General features: G+C 44.7%; 1 long non-coding RNA gene across 1 annotated transcript; it reads right to left on the bottom strand.

Annotated features, from left to right (window-relative positions):
• Positions 1 to 10365: 10365 nt before the first annotated feature.
• LOC144148094 (uncharacterized) lies at positions 10366 to 16797 on the bottom strand. Its single transcript, XR_013317972.1, has 3 exons — positions 16539 to 16797; positions 14727 to 14996; positions 10366 to 11846 (listed from the first exon to the last, which is right to left on the bottom strand). It is a non-coding gene; the product is annotated as an uncharacterized LOC144148094 (long non-coding RNA).
• Positions 16798 to 20385: the final 3588 nt, after the last annotated feature.

The following is a 20385-nucleotide window of genomic DNA, read 5'->3' as shown; positions in this document are numbered from 1 at the left end:
CTTTCAAAGCTCAATCGGTCTGCCATGACAACAGAATTTCGTAATTAAACAGTCTACAGACCACAGTCCCTATCAAAAGCACCAGCACTACCCCGCTCCAACCCCTCCTCCCATACGGGTGCGCGCTAATGTGATTCTTTCTGCCTGGGTCCGCAACTGTTACGTATACATTCTAAAAAGTCGAATGAAGGTAATTTTGAGCAATCGTCAGCATTGCTTAATAACCAACATGACTGTGGAATTATCACTATAAAAAACTTCGCAATGTTTAGCAAATCTATCATGTCGTAGCCTGAAAAGTGAACATCACGGTCGCTGTCAACCAAAGAAATACTGTAACTGTGCCATTACTGCCGGTTTCACGCTGAAATACGGCAGTCTGTAGCATTTATTTATGCGGGGCCATGCCATTACGCATGTTTTATTAGTGGACTCCGGGAAACAAAAGCATCGCACCACCCGCGAAGGTGATGCTGGCTCTGTACAACTGCCCAATGCTCCGTTCTCTGGTTTTACCAAAAAGCTTCCCAACAGAATTTCCATTTCCCGAGTCTCTAACGAAAACTACGAAATTCCTGCACGCCCTATATATTCCAGAGGCAACCATGCTCATACACTGCAAATGCTGTTTTATCGTGTACTCGGCTGAACAATGGCAGCGCACGAGTGAGCTAACAAGTATATCCTTTCATTAAAGTTTGAAATAAAATGGTAGGACCTTATTACAACTCCTTCCTCAGATCTCACGGCAAAATTCCGAACCCAGCAATATTTTGCTCAACTTGCACAGAACATGCCTAACCACAGAGTATGGCCACACCCCGCCGTCTTTGCGTTATTATTTTATCTTGCTGAATTTAAAGCTCGATACAGATTGAATGGTCAACTTTGCAGTGACTTACCCTACCTTATCCAGGAGTGGTACCTACCCCTAAAGGGAATGGCCTCCCCAGAAAAGTTACTGGATAGTGCACGTCTTCAGACAGGCTAAAGGGCATTTATGCACGAAGCATTGAATATTTGACAGAGAATAATGCAACTATTTCAGAACACAATAGGGGAGCTCATTACAGCAGACTCAACATTTGGGCTGTGCCGAACTGTCAAGCAGATTCACTATGTTACCAAGCACCAGCTTCTCATGCCTTCCCGGAGTCCTGATAGAAGCTATGAGATGGATTGCGTTGAGACCAAAAACATCAGCGGAAATTTTAACTGGCATGGCTTACCAAATACCGATGGCTGAATTATTCCGCTTTGCGTGAGGGCTAATCCTGCCATGTTCGTGTAATTTTCGCCGTTAACAGCGCTGTTCTTGTGCAGGATGTCTGTGTGTTTATATAGGGTTAGTATTTGCTGAAAATTTTGCTAGTGATATAACGTTTATTGTAGGCATAATTCATAGCCTGTCGTTTTTTTCTTAAGATAAGACCTGGGCTACACATACCCTAAGGGTATGGATTCGATGTAGACTGCACAGAATGACCTTCATTGGCCTTGCGCTGAAAGCTGCTTGCGCTGAAAGTGTAGAATGCTTACATGCAAAAAAAATTTATTCTGGATTTTGGACAAGAACTAAATAAAAAACTCATTCTTACGGCCCACGTCATTTTATTGCGGGTCTCACACTCATCATACTCCACACGTTGAAATAAAGCAAGTAATCACATGAAACAATGGCTATTTAATGCAATGCCTGCACAAGGTGCCCGTGCGTGCAGAATACGTCCCGTATCACGGGAACACATTTGCACCACGCGGTCTGCGGATTTTTTACCCGTTTACAACTTCACCTGGCGCAAATACCATCATAATCAACACCAATATCATGAGAGAGATTCTAAAGTGGCCATGTGAAGACAAAATACAGCCTCGTACAATTTGGTAGAACTAGCTTTGGTAACTCACGCGCTCCTTTCCAGTCACAGACGTTTTTCAACCGAAGCAATGCAACAAATATGAAAAACTCATATTTAGCGCTGCAGTGATGTAATATGGGCAGGAGTGATGTATATAGGCCTGCACTGAAAAGTAGTCATGAGTGTAATAACTTCGCGTTAGAATTCAAATGATAAGATCAGTGGAGGCCACTCTACAACCACGCAATCATGTTCCTTGGCAGTGGCTTAGGTCGTTGGGCGCCAATCGTACGAACGAGATCCCGTGATGTCATAGAGAAGTCGCGAGAAAGTGGGCGGGGATTCGCCACGGCTTCATATGTCCTATTTAATATCTCGACTATTCCTGTGAAGTTGGTGATAAAACTAGTATCATTGTTTAGGAAAATGCAGTCTTTTTAATGAACGAAACATGTAAACTACCACACTTTTTTTTTTCATTGGGGGGGGGGGGGGGTGCTTGAGAACAACCTTAGCCCCCCCCCGCCCCTGCCCCGGAAAAAAAATCCTGGCTACGCGCCTGTGGATCTGGGTTGTTGTTGCACAGGCAATGAGATGCCTACGACTGGAAGCGAAAGGGAAGCGAAACATGTGTCCGCTAGAATAAAGGTCGAGGCCTTCGGGTTGATAACTCGCTATAGAACGGACGCAAGTCGTTCACTTGGAGGAAGAAGAGCGGAAACTGAAGAAGCGTCAGACCGAACCGAAGCGTGGATTGATGCAAAAACAACAGATAGCCGCTGACGCTGCCGTTGCCGCCTTAGGTTCTAGCTGGCCGAATAGCTGCGAATCCCTCCCGGATGAGCAGCAACTGGCGGCCTTGGAACGTTGACGTGGGCCAATAGCACTTCTCAAGCTTAAAGGGCTTTCAGAGCAACATGTTTCAGAGTTTCTATCCCTTTTAAGCACCCGCTCCTGAGCGGTTTGCCGGTTTATGCATGCACGGGTTCGGAGTGGAGGGAGGGTGGGCACGCGCAGCTATAGATTTCATGCCCTTACTGATGAAACGTCAGCTGTGTTGGCGTGAGATTTAAGCGTGACCGTCAAACCGCCCAATGCGGATGGTCAATTGCCCTCAGTCGTCCAGTGGATTTGGTTGGCGTGTTACACAAACAGGAGATGCCTACGATGCAGGAGGAAAAGAAACAACTCTACGTTTGCCCGCTACGATAAAGCTCGGTTACTGATGACACGTCAGCTGTGTTAGCGTGAGGTTTAACCGTGACCGTCAAATTCGCCCAATGCGGATGGTCGATTGCCCTCAGTCGTACAGTGGATTTGGTTGGCGTGTTACACAAACAGGAGATGCCTACGATGCAGGAGGAAAAGAAATAACTCTACGTTTGTCCGCTACGATAAAGCTCGGTTACTGATGACGCGTCAGCTGTGTTAGCGTGAGGTTTAACCGTGACCGTCAAATTCGCCCAATGCGGATGGTCGATTGCCCTCAGTCGTCCAGTGGATTTGGTTGGCGTGTTACACAAACAGGAGATGCCTACGATGCAGGAGGAAAAGAAACAACTCTACGTTTGCCCGCTACGATAAAGCTCGGTTACTGATGACATGTCAGCTGTGTTAGCGCGAGGTTTAAGCGTGACCGTCAAACCGCCCAATGCGGATGGTCAATTGCCCTCAGTCGTCCTGTACCCGCCGCGGTGGCTCAGTGGCTAAGGCGTTGCGCTGCTGAGCACGAGGTCGCGGGTTCGATTCCCGGCCGCGGCGGCCGCTTTTCTGATGGAGGCGAAAAGCAAAAACGCCCGTGTGTACGAGATTTCGGCGCACGATAAAGACCCCCAGGTGGTCAAAATTAACCCGGAGCCCTCCACTACGGCGCGCCTCATCGCCTGCGTTGCGTCGGCGCGTTAAACCCTACAGTCAGTCAGTCAGTCGTCCAGTGGATTTGGTTGGCGTGTTACACAAACAGGAGATGCCTACGATGCAGGAGGAAAAGAAACAACTCTACGTTTGTCCGCTGCGATAAAGCTCGGTTACTGATGACACGTCAGCTGTGTTAGCATGAGATTTAACCGTGACCGTCAAATTCGCCCAATGCGGATGGTCGATTGCCCTCAGTCGTACAGTGAATTTGGTTGGCGTGTTACACAAACAGGAGATGCCTACGATGCAGGAGGAAAAGAAACAACTCTACGTTTGTCCGCTACGATAAAGCTCGGTTACTGATGACACGTCAGCTGTGTTAGCGCGAGGTTTAAGCGTGACCGTCAAACCGCCCAATGCGGATGGTCGATCGCCCTCAGTCGTACAGTGGATTGGGTTGGCGGGTTACACAAACAGGAGATGCCTACGATGCAGGAGGAAAAGAAATAACTCTACGTTTGTCCGCTACGAAAAAGCTAGGTTACTGATGACACGTCAGCTGTGTTAGCGCGAGGTTTAAGCGTGACCGTCAAACCGCCCAATGCGGATTGTCGATCGCCCTCAGTCGTACAGTGGATTGGGTTGGCGGGTTACACAAACATGAGATGCCTACGATGCAGAAGGGAAAGAAACAACTCTACGTTTTTCCGCTACGATAAAGCTCGGGTCTTTCCAAATTTCATTCAGGTGATTGGCCAGGAATTATGCTGAGTCGTAAATTACAAAAAAACGTGTTTTGTTTCGTGCACACCGTGGAGGATGTGCAGCTTCGCAGGTCATCTTTCTTCACAGAGTGGAAGGGCAATACTTTTTCTTCCTAAACAGTTGTGCTAAAGTTATACATCGTACCCTTATCGCTAGTAAATCCTGCTTGTAGAATTTTGCTGCGCATGTTCGTCGAAAATGCAGTTGTGTAGGTTAATGGAGCCGCGTTTTTGCCTGGTCTGTTGCCTACTTTGGGGACAGATAAACAATTTACATAATATCAGCTCGGCGCAAATGTCTAAGGTAGGTATTCAAATATTTGTATTAGGTTAGTGTTTGGTAGAATAGTCTCTGATAGGATTCGTTAAGTAGCACACGGAACACGCCCGTGCACCTCATGCAGATGGCTAACCAGAGAATCAGTAACAACACCGGCCGTAAAACACCGCTTTTTTCTCGACACTTTCAGATTTCTGCGGAAAAAAATGTAACGATTGACAAATTGATTGATTGATTGATTTATTGATTGTTTGATTGGTTGATTGTTAGACTGATTGATTGATTGATCGTTTAATTGATTGATTGATTGATTGATTGATTGATTGATTGATTGATTGATTGATTGATTGATTGATTGATTGATTGATTGATTGATCTTCACGGCTTGACAATCGCAGGGTGCGGTGTGGCAATGTCATCTCGATATACATCCGATGCTCTCGTACGGCAAGACGTCGTTATGGCTCAAAATCCGTGGGTGGTGAGTGGCGATTTCAAGTGATCTGAATTGAACGGATAGCGAATATATCTTCTTAGGCGAATTTGTGAACCCGCATCCAAACCATGAGGCAGAGATAAATATAAGGATAAGAATAGGGTGGAGTGCATTCGGCAGGCATTCTCAGAGAATGAATGGCAGCCTACCATTGTCGCTGAAGAAGAAAGTGTAAGACAGCTGCCTCTTACCGGTACCCACGTACGGGGCCGAAACTTGGAGGCTCACTAAGAGGATTCAACTTAAATTGAGGACGACTCAGCGAGCAATGGAACGGAAGATGATAGGTTGAACATTGAGGGACTAGAAGAGAGCGGTGTGGGTCAGGGAACAAATGCGTGTTAAGGACATATTAGTAGAAATTAGGAGGAAGAAATGGGCGGGGGCGAGGCATGTAATGCGAAGGCAAGATAGCCATTGATAATGAAGAGTAACAGAGTGGATCCCTAGAGAAGGCAAGTGAGGCAGGGGGCGGTAGAAAGTTAGATGGGCAGATGAGATCAATCAGCCTGCAGGGATAAATTGGTAGCAGTTAGCACAGGACCGGGATAATTGAAGATCAATGAGAGAGGCCTTTGCCCTGCAGTGGAGTAGATACGCTGCTGATGATGATGATGATGATGATGATGGAATGGAACGGCGCTTGTCTTTTACATGTTAGACTGTTGCAAATTTCAGGTTTTTAGGACTTTTTAAAGAAATTGTCGGTTAAATGTATGCCCAATCTGATGATTATAGAATTAACAAACATGCCACTAAAAAGCACGCCAATATTTCGCCGACTTCTCACGCGAAAACAATAAATAGCTCCTTGTTGGAAAAGCCCGCGTTCGGTGGCGGCATCTTGGACAGAAAAATGGCTCCTTGACGAAACAGAGCTTCACTGTAAAGTAAAAAATCATGCACCCCTCCGTCTAGCGACGACCATGCTTGAACGAGAAGCTTTGTCGTGATGGATTCTTTCGATAGGTAATCCCACACGGGGAGTATGTTCTACTCTGGCGGTACGAATCACATTTCTAGAATACCCACAGCAACTCTGGGGCGTGCACTCCGTAGGCCTAACGTACGCGTTTGCGCAATACGGCGCGAATCGGTACCTGCTGCTTGGCGTTCGCTTCGACCATGTCGAAATGGAGCAATTGGATAGACGCCGGCTTCACAATGCGAGGAACTTACGTTCGACTCGGGCCACGGGAAGTGTTTCTTTCACCGCTTTCACCCACGGTCATTCATTATTATTGTAAGAGAATGTTGGCTTTCCTGCAGGGCGTATTCGCTTACAAGGGCATCAGTGAGAGCACTAAAGCAGAGCACGAGGTCGCGGGTTCGATTCTCGGCCGCGGCGGCCGCTTTTCTGATGGAGGCGAAAAGCAAAAACGGCCGTGTGTACGAGATTTCGGCGCACGATAAAGATCCCCAGGTGGTCAAAATTAATCCGGAGCCCTCCACTACGGCGCGCCTCATCGCCTGCGTTGCGTCGGCGCGTTAAACCCAACAATCAGAGAGCACTAAAGCTTCGCTTTTAAACGCGTTTCAGGGCACAGGTGGAGCCACATAAAAAGAGGAATGATATGGTCGAGAGGGCAGTGTTCGGCGGCGTATCAAACACGCGCCACGCTGGCCAGGCACACCGGCACAACAGCCATAATTACATCATAACCATCATAATCATCATCATCCTAAGTCCACTGCAGAACGAAGCCCTCTCTCACTGACCTCCAACCTTTCCTCTCCCGCACTGAAGTTAATTTCTTCGTGCCAGTTTCTTTCATTCAGCGGTCTTCCCGTAGTTCCAGTTCCATCACTCGTTAGCCACTCAGTTATCGTAAAGGTGCACCAGTTGTCATTTGGTCGCACTACATTGCCAGCCCAAGCCCAGGTTTTTCTTTTTACTTTCGAACTAGGATATCCTTCACCTAAGTTTGCTGTGTGGTCGAGGATCCTCGTTTCATGTCCCTAAACGTTGCTCCTCTGGGGGAAAATGTAGCCATCTTCACGGAGCCATCAGCGTCATCAGCTCCATCATTGCCCGCTTATCAGTAATCCCCAACGTGAGCCCTTGTCTCGTGGCGGAATACCGCCGGCTGTCTTGGCTGCAGGTTTCTGAGGACTGCTTTAAGCTTCACACTCGGTTGTCAGTTTAATTATATTCAATTCGGCATATTTTGTAGATTTATCTAGACGTACTCCTCGGCAAAAAGCGCCTACCACCAGCTCGACTACGGCCCAGGAGTCGATACCTGGTGGGGCATGCAGAGCATACATATAATGAACACAACTATAGTTGAATGAACACACAATACAATTACAAGTGTACCAAACATGTTCGCAAGGTAAAAAAAGATAAATCGCAAATTTCCCATACAAGAATATAGATAGAAAAACAAGCACAATAAATTTCAATATAGTGATAAATAGAGGCCGGAAGTTTAGGCACTAAAAAAGCACGTTTTAGGCGCCAAAAATAGGCGGCAAAAACAACGTTTTAGACACTAAAAAGAATAAAATAGCGAAATAAATTTTTAGATAAATGCTAATAATTTCAAGTGAGGACGTGAGCGAACTGTAAGCACGACAGGAAATCCAAAAATGTCATTGCTATGAGGCCACAATGGCAATAACAGTTCAATTAAATTCAATTCAATGCTTTATTTTTCTCTCATAACAAGTTCTATACATTGACCTTAGACGTGGAATTGCCCCGTAATACCTCTGGGCTAATGGCGATCAATTGGCTTAATTTCACACGCGCATTGCTTACATACATGTTCAGATGCGAAAGTCACTCAAGCGTCACATATTGTGAAACAGCCAAGAGAAACAATACTTGAAATATGGTAATACTGATTTATAAAAGCGCAAAGTTATGTCCGCCTGACGCAATTAAATGACAATAAAGCAAGAAAATAATAAATGCAAGATAGACAAGATTTGTTAAGAAATTAACATGTTGTTACGTGAGAACTTACACACTAAAAATTTTTACGCCCAAAAGGGTGCTTCAGCTTGTCGCGGCAGGAGCACCCTAAAAACTGAATATTTTACGCCCTTTAGGGTGCTTGGATTTTGTCGCCGCAGGAGCACCCTCTGTGAAGCACCCCAGAAGACAGGTGCCTTATAACACCCTTTTCCGCCTAAAAGTATCCTAGGGTGCTCCTTAGCACCCCAATCTGTAGGAGCATCTTCTGCAAAAGCACCCACCTAAAGGGGTACAAAACGGGTGCGTCATCCTCGGTTCACAGGTGCAGCAGGTGTGAGACCACATATTGCACAATATCACACACGATTATGGTATGAAACATTCGTGCTTTCCAAGCTCGGTTCTGTGAGACATTCCATTGAAGCTCAACATCAGCTGATAATTTCCTTGAACTTGTGTCACCGATTGTTAAAACATCAATTTAAAAAGTCAGGAGCCACATCTCAGTACAGTTATAACTTTAGAGGTAGTTGATTACCCAAAACTTCGTAAAAAAACAATTATATGTTCACTTTGCCGAACTGCAGTACACATCCTTCGAGATTCACTGCAGAGCCTAACCATGCTGTGCAGTGAAAGCAATTAGGTGTGCAACACTTCAACCACACAAAACTTCCTTGAACCTTAAAACCCTTGGCTTGTTAGTATTGCATCAAACTTCCAATCAAGGTAGCTACCTGCAATGTTTAGTGCCTTATTCTTGAGCTGAGCAGGAAGATTCAATATCAAGGAAGACCCAATGCAAAATGTATAGTTTCCTCCGTAATGCGGCTCATAATATAGTTCCCTCCGTACTGCGGCTCATAATCTACTTATAAAAGTTGGGTACCCAAGTCATTTATTTTCGTTTGCATTATTCTTTTTGCTTTACGGAAAAATATTCATATGGTACAGCACTTGCAAGGTTTGGTGGTATTTGGAGTTTTATAAACATACCTTTAGACTAAATGACCCCACATAGCAATAACAAGAACTGCAAACATCACAGAACAATGCATACAAGTTCCCTGGTGAAGCCCATGGTTGAAATGTAATGCCATTGTTCAGAAAACATTATTTTATCATGAGGCTAGCTTGTACATGGTGCCTTGCATTATGTCCCTGCCGGTGGATGTGGGGTCATTTGTCACTGTTGCAAATGAAAAGCCAACAGCCAGGGCCCATTAGTTTTGGCTAGTATTACGAGGTGCCTCACGGTAAGCATTCTACGTCGATAGACTTTTTTAGAGTTGACTAGAACTGAAATCAGCAAAAGATTCTCTACAAAACATTCATTCTATCCGCAGCTTTAGGGTTTGCTAATTTCCATAGTTGGGTTTCTTCTGCCTTTCTTAACAACATTTTTCTTTTGATAAGAAGGTGCACAACCAAAAGAAAAAGGTTTTCTGTAAACCTTTGGTAGCTATATAATTGTTACAAAATATTTTACTCTAAATATGGCAGCTTAAACTGAGAATATTTGCATTTAAAAACATTAAAATAAGTTTAAATTGATCATAAATTTTTAGCTGTTTTTACGCAAAACTGTACATGGGATATGAAGTGCACCACAAGGAGGGCTTTGGATTAGCTTTAGCAAATTTGGGACATTTAAGGTGCACTGAAATCTCTACACATGCGCTTTTTCACTTTCTGTATCCACCAGGAAAATGGCTGCCAATTTAGACAGCGATTCTAAATAGTAGTTGACGTGCATTTTAAAATAATCACAAACATTATAGCCACAAAATTAATGTTTACAAGTTGTAGACATTGCCCGTTACACCAGACATTGGACTACACTGTCAAGAGCTTTGACATCTACAATGACGTCTACAAAGCAGGCTTATACTGGTAGAATGTTTCATACCATAATTACTGTGTGTTCAGAGCTCACGTGTGAAGTAAGGATACTGCTGCTTCAGCAAGAACCGAGGATGAGCACCCTTCCTGGTTCTGAAAAAAAAATAACAGAGGAAATGCCTTAAGCAGGATTCTGAAACGGGGTTGAATGAAACAAGAATGAACAAAAAATTCTTTCAAAACATGTAAAGCAATGCAAACAAATATTTATTTCAACTTATTTCTACAAAAGACCACCTCATGAAGACTGGTGGTGGGGTATTGGCTCAAAAAAAAAAGCAGCGAGCACTTATACAAATGCTACAGGGAGCCTTCGCAGCCAACAATTGTTTGAACACACCTAAATTAATCACTGTTCAACAAACTCATAAAAAATGTTTGAATGCATAAAAAACCAGTGGTAAACACAGGAAACAGTTAAAACAGAATGACGGCACAAGTTTGTCCCGTTGTTCTCTTCTGTGTCCTGGGTTTTCCTATGGTTTTTCATCCATTCGAACATGTACCAGCTAGCCCAGTCCAACGCCTTGGTATCATAAAAATATGGATAGTCAATCCTTACACAAAGTTGAAAAAAAAAGAATGTATAAAGTAGGTGACAAAATTAAAACGACAGCAAATTGGTTGGCTTTTAATTTTAAATGATAATATAAAAAATAATGGCATGAATGAAAGTGAGCAGCACGCGAAGTACCTTGTTGCTAGCCCGACATTCCACTTTGAAGCAAAATGTCCGCTTTCAACACTACATAGGCTAAACATGCAATGAGGCATTCCTTTAGGCACACAAAATATACCATAATTGTTAAAAAAGCTACGAATTAGTTGAAAAAACCTGACCACGACAAATTGGAATTAGTGACTAGATACAGTTTCAGAAATACACAGCAACATCATATAAAAATATATCGTTCCCATACAAAGATTGATCATACCAAAAATTCAGGACATTTATCAGACTGGCATCAATGTGCAAAGCAGCTTAATGAAGGAAGACGGTCTTCACTAAAAACATGTTAATATTGGGAGCTCATGTGCTTCCCTGCAAGTTGGGTGTGTAAACCCACTGACATCTTAACTAACCCGCCTGAATCATCACTTGATAGACATTGAGGAATTTTACGAATTGGTTTATTGTAGCCAGCTGTCTAGTTTATTTCCCTATTTTTCTTGGCATATCGTGTCTAATTCTAAATTTGGTGACTAGAGAGCTTTTACTATGGTCATGCACTGGTGACAACGAATATTTGATTTTACTTTAAAAAAATTTCAGTTTTGTTTTATTGCTCACCAGCCAACGATCTGAAATATCAGAGGTGCTTAAAACGTATGTTGGCATTTCCTTCCTGCAGTGTAGTACAACTAATCATGACTTTTACCATAATTTGTTCACAAATCGTAATATGTGGAAAGTATTCAGCTTAATGAAAATGTCATTTCAGAAGCATGCACAATCAACAAGGCCTCAATGACTCTCATGACGTGGTCCACTTGTTTCTGTCACAAATAACCTGAGTGCAGACACATTCCACCGAAGACGAAGGTAACATGCCCTCTTGGGTGATGAATATTTAAAAAGCCTTACGAGTAAATTTGCTGCTGAGCACGTGAAATTGTGGCATTAAAACAAAAGATCCCTTTGCGGCATCTTTCACTTGGAGGAGCGCTTGACCACAAACTTTGAGAAGCTGGAAAATGCTCCATGAACCACTCCAGCCAGCAGAAACGATGCAGGACACAAGTTGGTAGGCGGACCGTTGGCATCCTGCGATTGTGAAGATATTTCTGTTTAGTAGATGCTCTTCTTTTTGTACCACTGTTTATTTCACCTTTAACAAGCAGCTGAACTCCTTAACGTTCGCATAATAAAATGCTGCAATGCGGAACAGTTAGCAGGGTTACCTCAATTTTGCTTTTCTACGAATTAACACAATGTAGGTAATCTGCACACAACTACAATCAAACTACAATTTTCACCTACTTCACTGCTAACATCAGCGTTTGACTGATCAAGCACAAATACAGGTTAGACATGTGAGCAATCTGCTAAACGTATCCCCACAAACTGAACAATCAGGCATCAGAAATCGGCAAGGAAGGAGGTGTCACGTTTAAATGGCACTTTTTCTGTTTGAAACATAAACAACACCTGGAAGCTTGAAGCGTGAGAGCGGGTCTTTCACGCTGACAATGTCAGAACATAGCTTGCTAGTGGGCACCTGCACGATGTGCACAATGTGTTTCTTGAAAATGCGTGCGAAAGTTTGATTGATGTGTAGGACGAGAATTGCAGCACGTTTTGACACAGGCCTTGTGGACGCTTCTGCCTGCTAATGTCAATGTGGATTCTTGCTAGTCGCCCTCTTCGCTTTTTTCTGAATATAATGCTTTAGGCATTATATTCAGGACAACGACTGCATCAAAACGTGCAGCACTTACCTACGTCCCACACATCGGTGAAACTCTCGCACACATTTTCAAGACACGCAGTGCATACATTGTGCATGTGCCCACTAGCAAGCTGCGTTCTGACATTGTCAGCGTGAGAGACCCCCTCTCACGCTCCAAGCTTCCGGGTATTGTTTATTAGATTCCATGCGCTGAATGCAAATCACTGTACATTGGCGAAACGGGCAATCTGCACAGAAGATTAATGCAGCACTGGAACGAAGTGAACAAGGGCCATGCAAAAACAAGTCCACTGGCAGAGCACCGTGAGAGGACGGGACACGTGGTCGACTGGAACAAGACAAAATTACTGACAACTGAGTGCAATCTATCTTCTCGATTACTGCTCGAGTCCCTCATTGTTCAGACGACGCCCAACATTATCAACATAATGGATGGCAATCTGCACCATATCTATGCAAACTCATTGCGCCGCGTAATGCCCAATATATAGCTTCGTTTTCCACGACACATGCTCACCGTGAACAAGCAACAAACCGTTAAATGGCTTTCTTGACTTGGTCAGTGACCTACGTTTCATCACTGCAATAATGCTTTTACCTGCCTACACGGCATTCCGTCAAACACTGGACTACACCACATGAGCCATTGGCGTTCTTAACCTGCACCAGAGTATATAACCTTTCACTACTGCTATGAGATAGACCCATAAACGCACTTCAATATGGCCTTTATATTTAGCTCTTGGAAACATTATGTATAATTTTACCTTTAAGTTGCACCTGCTACAGCAGCTGGTACTATACCAAAAACATGAAAAAAAAAACGGTGGTTTAACACGCCAAAGCTACACTTGGGATATGGGGAGCATTGTAGGGGAAGGCTTCGCATTAATTTTGACCATCTGGGTATTTTTGTGCGCATCGAAATCTCCAAACACAGGCGTCTTTACGTGTTGCCTCCATATGAAAAGCGGCTACACCAAGCGGTATCTAACTGACATTCGCCTCCACAGCACACCACCCTAGCCACGGCAGTGGGTTAAACATATGAAATAAAGCGAGTTTTGGAGTGCAAATGAAAATATTAATCACACGTCTTATTTCCCCAATCGATGTACCTTTTGAAATCCACCATGCAATCCCCCCTCCCCTACCGGCCTACCAAAACACCTTTGTCTCAAGAGGTAATCAGGCTGTTGTTAATGAAGTATTTACAATCCGAGACTTGCCACCGTTAAAGTCATGCACTTTGTTTTAGAGATAAGCGACATTAGCCATTTGCAGCACCAGGAGTTAATTGTGTTAAGATCAGATTGAAAGCATTGACGGTAGTAGTTCAAAGAAATTGTGTGATAAATTACAACATCATCTGCAAATAGACCTACATGGGAGGATATGCAACATGGAAGATAGACCAAGCAACCTGCCTGGGGGGACAACAAAGTGGCACGAGCAAAAGAAGTATATAGTTATTAGAAGTAAACTGCATTTGAGAAGAATGAAAATCTTTTGCTCAAGTGAGGACATTAGGGTGAAGTTTGAGAAGTAGTCTGTGGTGTGCAATGCGATTGAATGCTTTAGAAAAATCGAGAAAAACTACCGCAGTTTGTAAGCCTGTGTCAATGGATCAATGTAGATCGTGAACAAATCCTGAAAGTTGTGTTTCTCAAGTAACCCTTGTGAAAACCGTGGTGATACTCGAATGTGATATTGTGATTTTATAAATAATTAGCGACCTGAGAGTGGATGAAATGTTTCCTGACCTTGCATATGGTGCTTGTTAGGGAAATTTAATGGTGAAGTACCGTCTCCTGATTTAAAGACTGGTGCTACCTCGACTATCTTCCAACCATTGAGATTAGTGCCTGTCATGAGAGACTGCGAAAAAAGCGCTGTCAGAATTCTACAGACTGCGGGATGTACTTTTCGGTATAGTATGATTATTACCAGTATGATCTGAAGTAGACCAGTTTGTATTGCAAGTTTAAAGCCATATCGAAAGATCCTAAATGTTTGCTTGGCTTGATTACATACGAATACTTGCTTCAAAGTCAGTTCAATTTCTCTTCTTGCCCTTTAGTCGTCAGCCCCAGATTCTCTTCAATATCTCTGCTAAGCAATGACACGCTCCATACGCACAGCACTGCTTCATGAAAATGTTTCAAATAATCAGAGGCCACAGCACTGCTAACAGGTATACATCATGGCAAGTTCCACAACATGCAATAACTAACCTGAAAATACATAATCGGTGGGTGCACCGATATGGCAGCAGTGCCTGGACCGATGTGTCGAGCAAATGCGCTGACTTCTGAACGGGTGGTCCAAGCGGCCAGATGATGGATGAATGACCATTCCTGGCGGCAAAGCGTACGGAGCACCAACGAAAGGCCAGGCAGTACTTGGGTACAGCAGGTGCAGTGCCGGTTGGCCAAGGGAGGCCCTGGCAAAGCCTTTGAAACTGGACTGGAAGGCAGCTGACCCAGGACAGCCAGCAGCAGCACCTGCAGGTGCATAATCTGTGAGTGTGCTGACACTTGTTGAAATACAAGAAGAGCACACACAAAGCACGAATGCTTACATCAAGTAGATTTTTAATCGTTTAAAGACAGTAACCTCCAAGGCACTAATAAGAACATTCCCGGAACACCCCAAGTGAAATTTAGGTCACAGTAAGAATGTATTTATTAGACCCGCAGGTACTGTGAGTGGGGTATGCATGATATATGCAAAGCTAGCTACTGAGCTAATTTGCATGGAACGCATGCTAGCAGCTCATCTGTATCCCTTGCTTTCAATCAGAACTGGTGTGTGATAGTTGAGGCTCCTCCATTTCAATGTCTGACTTGTATCTGCACGTTCAATTCTCCAATATAAATCGAGTTGAGTGAGTGCCTACAGCTTTCTTGTTAGTCTCTGTATGGCCTGCGGTTTCGCGAAAATGAGAACTTGCGAATTGGCTCAATTTTCTGCACTAATTTAAACAATACATATGCCTCTGATATCAAGCCCCAGACTTCCCGAGAGCTACTCTGACAGAATCGGCAGGCGCCTCGTAGGCGTTGTGAAATCTCCCCTACTACCCCGAGACTATGCTAACTCCCTGCGAGGCCACATGCGCGTATTTCACCTTCAATTTGCACGTATGTGAATTCTATACCTCTATGAACTCTCAGACGGGCGTCGTCATATTCGTGCCGGACTCGTGAAACTCGGCAACGTAAATTACCGCACTCGCTCGCTGGCGCGCGGCCCGAACTCTCTCACCGTTTCCGGCCCTTGCATACTATTTTCTCCACCTTGCACTTTGTAAATTCTCATGTTTAACTACACCTCGTGCGCCCTCATCTCTTGCCTGCTTTTCTTCCAGCACAACTCCGTCAGCACCCGGTCGACGCGTACGCTGTCGGGGCGCGTTGGCGAGCGAGTACGGCAATTTCGCTGTTGTCGAGCTTCACGAGAACAGCACACATATCGCGGCCCGAAGACCGCGAGGCGTACGGTCGCCGGTCTCGCGAGCGCAATAGCTGCGAAGCGCACTGCACGGAATTCGTGAAGGGGGGGGGGGGGGGGGAAGAGAGAGATTTCACAACACCTACGAGACGCCAGCCATGGAATCACGTGTACGCGTTTTCACATGCACTTCCAGGGAACCTCCTGTTCATGTTATTTCTTGGTATACCGCGGGTATTCACGAGGGAGGACTAATCACAGCGTTGTGCCACTCACGCGAAATTGCGACTGCGATCTGCAACCGCAAAGGCACTGTTTGAGAGACACATAAACAAACGCCCCGGTGTTAAAGAGCCTTGCGTGATGTGAAATTATTAGCAGCCGTGTACCATAGCGCGAGCATCGTAGCCAAGGTCTAGCTTCAGCGTAAATTGATGCTGACTTCTGCGGAAACGGTGGACTGGGCGCCAAACAAGTATACTAACTCACGTAGGCTCTCAGAGCAAACGAGATGGGGGTCTAGCGAATTACTGACCCATAAACACCAGAACTCGTTCCAACCAAATACAGAATAATAAAAAATGCGTACTTACCCGAGCAAAAACGATGTTTCCAACGTAAAATTCTCCTTCACTGTCGTCTTCATCTCGCGGACACACGAACACGCTTTGTTCTGATGCAATGTCATCCACTTTTGACGCGCAGTATTTTATCCGGCGATGATCGTTCTTCCGGGGTCCCCATGTTCAACACACGCGTAGGTTAGAAGGGTAGACATCACCCATAAAGCTTCTATAACTATGATTTAAGCTTGAAATAGATAAAACAGAATAAATCACGCCACCAACCACTCGCCACAAAACGCCATGAAAAAACACACAAAAGTGAGAGATAGTTGCCAGACTTCAAATGCAGCACCTCTATGTTTGACGAAAATTGTGTTACTACTGTAATGTTGGTAATTATCTTTCTGCTTTCAAAGTCTGAAATGTGTTTATAACTTAAATTTAAGGTTTTTAAACACAAAAAGTGAGTACACATAAAGTAATTGACATATATACTGATATTGTAAAGAGGTTTGACGTTTGTTTTGGTTTTGTTTTCACGACGGGCTTCTCAAGAGAGAACGTGCGAGAAAACGAGCTACTTTGGGTTTAGGAAGACGGCGGTAAATGTCGGCGTGATAGAAAGCAAGGAACAGGTGCTTACCCTGGTCGTTAAAAAAGGAGCTAATGAAACCCTCACGTAAAAAAAAAAAAAAAAAGACGTTCGACGAGGAATCGAACCATTGACCTACAAAACAGTACACGGACGCGTTAACAAACAGCTATGTCGGCGGGCGGTGTTAGAGGCGCCTAAAACAACTCTATACTTACGTAAGTTGTCCACGAATATTGTTGCTTGTGTCTAGTCATCGCCTCCTTTAACGATGGTCTAGGTTATGCTGCATTTTTGAAATTCTGGCTGTCCTAACGCTTGTTTCTCACGCACCGGTCTTGCAGACGAGGCCGCATTGCTAGCGCTGCAAGCGATTGAGCCAAAGCTCCATTATTTAACTCAAGAAAAGCTATCGCAGTCAACCCGACCTTTTCTGCGCAAGCCACGGCAGCCACGAAATAAATGGAATGTGCCGTTAGAATTATGGCGTTGATAACGCTTGTTTGACCGGCACCGTCTTGCAGACAAGCAACGTCGCTCTAATACTACAAGCGATGTCACTCCTGGCATGTCAGGCGCATCAAACCCATCGTGTAAAACGACTGCAAACAGTGCGAAAACCTCTGAGTTTGTAACAAGTGGGGATTTGCGGTGGCGGCGACGTAATAGGTACAGCAAGCAGGTAGGCAGAACAGCAGCGTAGGGTTACAACCTTTCCCCGAAAAAAAAAAACGGGCCTTCTGGGGGGGGGGGGGGGGGGGAGGGGGGATTGTGTTGAAAAAAGACGCCATGTTTTTTAACATGCAGTGCCATTTATTGTAGTGTTTTCTTAGAGAGAAATCAACATAACGTTTGTACTGAAAGTGATTGAGAACTTGGTTAATCGCTCTGCATGTGCTTCACTGAAAAGTAACCGCAATTGCTGACCGCGGCGGTAGAATTTCGTTAATTTTGTTCTTCCCTTAGGTCCCCCTCCATCTGAGGCAGCGCGCTCGCCCGCGTATTTTCTCTGCTCGCGTCTTTGCGCAGCTTGTCGGCATAGGCGTGCGCAGAGTTCTCAATTTGGGGGGGAAAAGTCTTACCGCTGCGCCCCCCCCCTCCCCCAGAGCAACTCCCGACCTCTTCTCACTGAAGGCCTTGCGGTGCGAACGCAGTGCAAAGAGGGATGGTTATAAAATTTTTATTTCAATGTGATGGAATTGCAACACACACAAAATATTTCTGAGCAGAAATTTTACTTTCATGTGTTACATCGGCAAGGCATGGGGCAAATTTGGCGCCCCCTTCAGATGATTAGGGGGTGCGGCCGCCCCACCTGCCCCCCCTGTGCGCACGCCTATGCTTGTCGACACGTATTTATCGTCTTAGTTGTTGAATTGACGCTTATAAAACGCCAAAACGGGCATAATCACGGCACAAAAGCCAAAAAACCGGCTGATGACGGCTGGTTTTAGATATGGACCGGCAACCGGCCCGCTGTTTAAAAAACGGGTCGGGCCGGTCCAAAACCAGGAAGGTGGCAACCCTACGGCAGCGACGAGCGAAAATGATTTTACACGACCGCCCCCGTCGGCCTGCGCAAAAAAGGAAGATAGAACCCCTGCATACACGCCCTCGAAGAAAGCTGTACAGCCGATTCAGTTTGTTGTGGACGAAGAGCAACCGAGGCTGCAGCCACAAACGATTGCGCTTGCCGTGGTATGAGCCAAAGCATATCTTCACATAGTTATGTTATCGTCCGTCTGACTGTTACTTACTGAAGGGAAAATTCAGAACACAAACGCTGACGTCTAGCGTCTATGCCAGACATAGACGCTGCTGTTTAGGCCCTAAAAACCACCTTCAGGGCGTCTGTCGGTTCTGTCTGATGGCGCGCTCGCGCCGCTGATTACGAACGAGGCGTCTGTTGGCGTTGACTTATCGTGTTGGCGAGCCGGTAAACGCCATCACGGTTAAACTCCCTGTTGGAAGACTACGCTGTTGGGACGATAGAGTGCCGACAGAGCTTCTTATTGGCCCCACAAACGCCATCAAGGTTAAACTCCCTGTTGGAAGACTAGGCTATTGGAACGATAGAGTGCCGACAGAACTTCGTATTGGCCCCACAGGCGTGCTGTGAGCCCAACAAGAAAGTCTTGTTGGAATTTTTGCCCGGGGCATAATAATACGGGAACAAATTCTTAGGTAAATTCGATTTCGTTGAGGACACCGATGCCTCGCGTAAAAGTTTTATTTATAGGACTACAAGAGGCATTTTGTAGCCTTTCCTTCCCGTGCACCCAGACATCGAAATGAACCTTGTGATACACTCGAAGCAGGAGATTAGTGCAGAGTGGAATTTAAACATTCAGCACGTTTTGTTCAATTTACGAACAGCAATTTTAGAGCCTTTCCCCTGGTCTATGTGGAGAGTTCATATTTATTCTCTCAACGGGCGGTGAAATAGTGCAATGTGCGGTTTAAACATTCAGCCTGTTTTTGTGCAATTTTGCATGCTTGCATTCACACACCGTTCTTTTAGGCACCCTAACGATAAGGTGCCGTGGTAACACCCCAATCGAGAAGAAATACTTTTTAGCACCCCTTTAACGGTCGTAGCACCCTATGAAACTGTTGATTACACCCCTGAATTTTGGCACCCTCGAGGTGGGGTGCCCGAGCAATATTTGGGTGCTTGAAAGGTGCAAAAAGGGTGCAAAATGTTCAGTACACCCTCCTTGCACCTTAAAGGGTGTAAAAATGTTAAGATTTACACCCCTTAATATGTGGCACCCTCATAATTGGGTGCCGGAGCAATGTTTTAGTCCTTAAAAGGTGCAAAAAGGGTGCAAAATGTTGAGTGCACCCTTTTAGCACCTTTAAAGGTGTTAAAAAGTTTAGTGTGTACGTACAAACTTTAGCACTTTTCTACAGGTACCTTAATTATACAGGCGAGACCTTTCAACACTGCCAAATACACATACGCTCATTCGAAATATAAATATTAAGAATTGTGTTTGGACACAACGCGGAACCTAGTTTAAGAATCACTATGAAAATTATACAAACAATAGGTAACTACCAGCATCTCCAGATTTCCGGGTTCAAAATTGTGCCTCTTGTCGCTGAGGATGGGTTTGTACGCGGAGAACGAACGCTCGACGTCGACAGATGTGATTTGTGCGTACTTATACTTGGGAAGATTCTATGGGTTAATTGACACTGGGATCCTACAGTGCTCACCAGCAAGAACTTCAGAAGCTTCTTAAAGACAGAAAACCGCTTGTTTTTGTCCCAAGACCG

The sequence above is a fragment of the Haemaphysalis longicornis genome, unplaced genomic scaffold (genome assembly GCF_048455015.1).
Source record: "Haemaphysalis longicornis isolate Haplotype H1 unplaced genomic scaffold, Haemaphysalis longicornis Haplotype H1 scaffold_76, whole genome shotgun sequence".
Taxonomy (NCBI): domain Eukaryota; kingdom Metazoa; phylum Arthropoda; class Arachnida; order Ixodida; family Ixodidae; genus Haemaphysalis; species Haemaphysalis longicornis.
The sequence above is the reverse complement of the archived record's forward strand: the minus strand, read 5'-3'. Positions and strand labels throughout refer to the sequence as shown.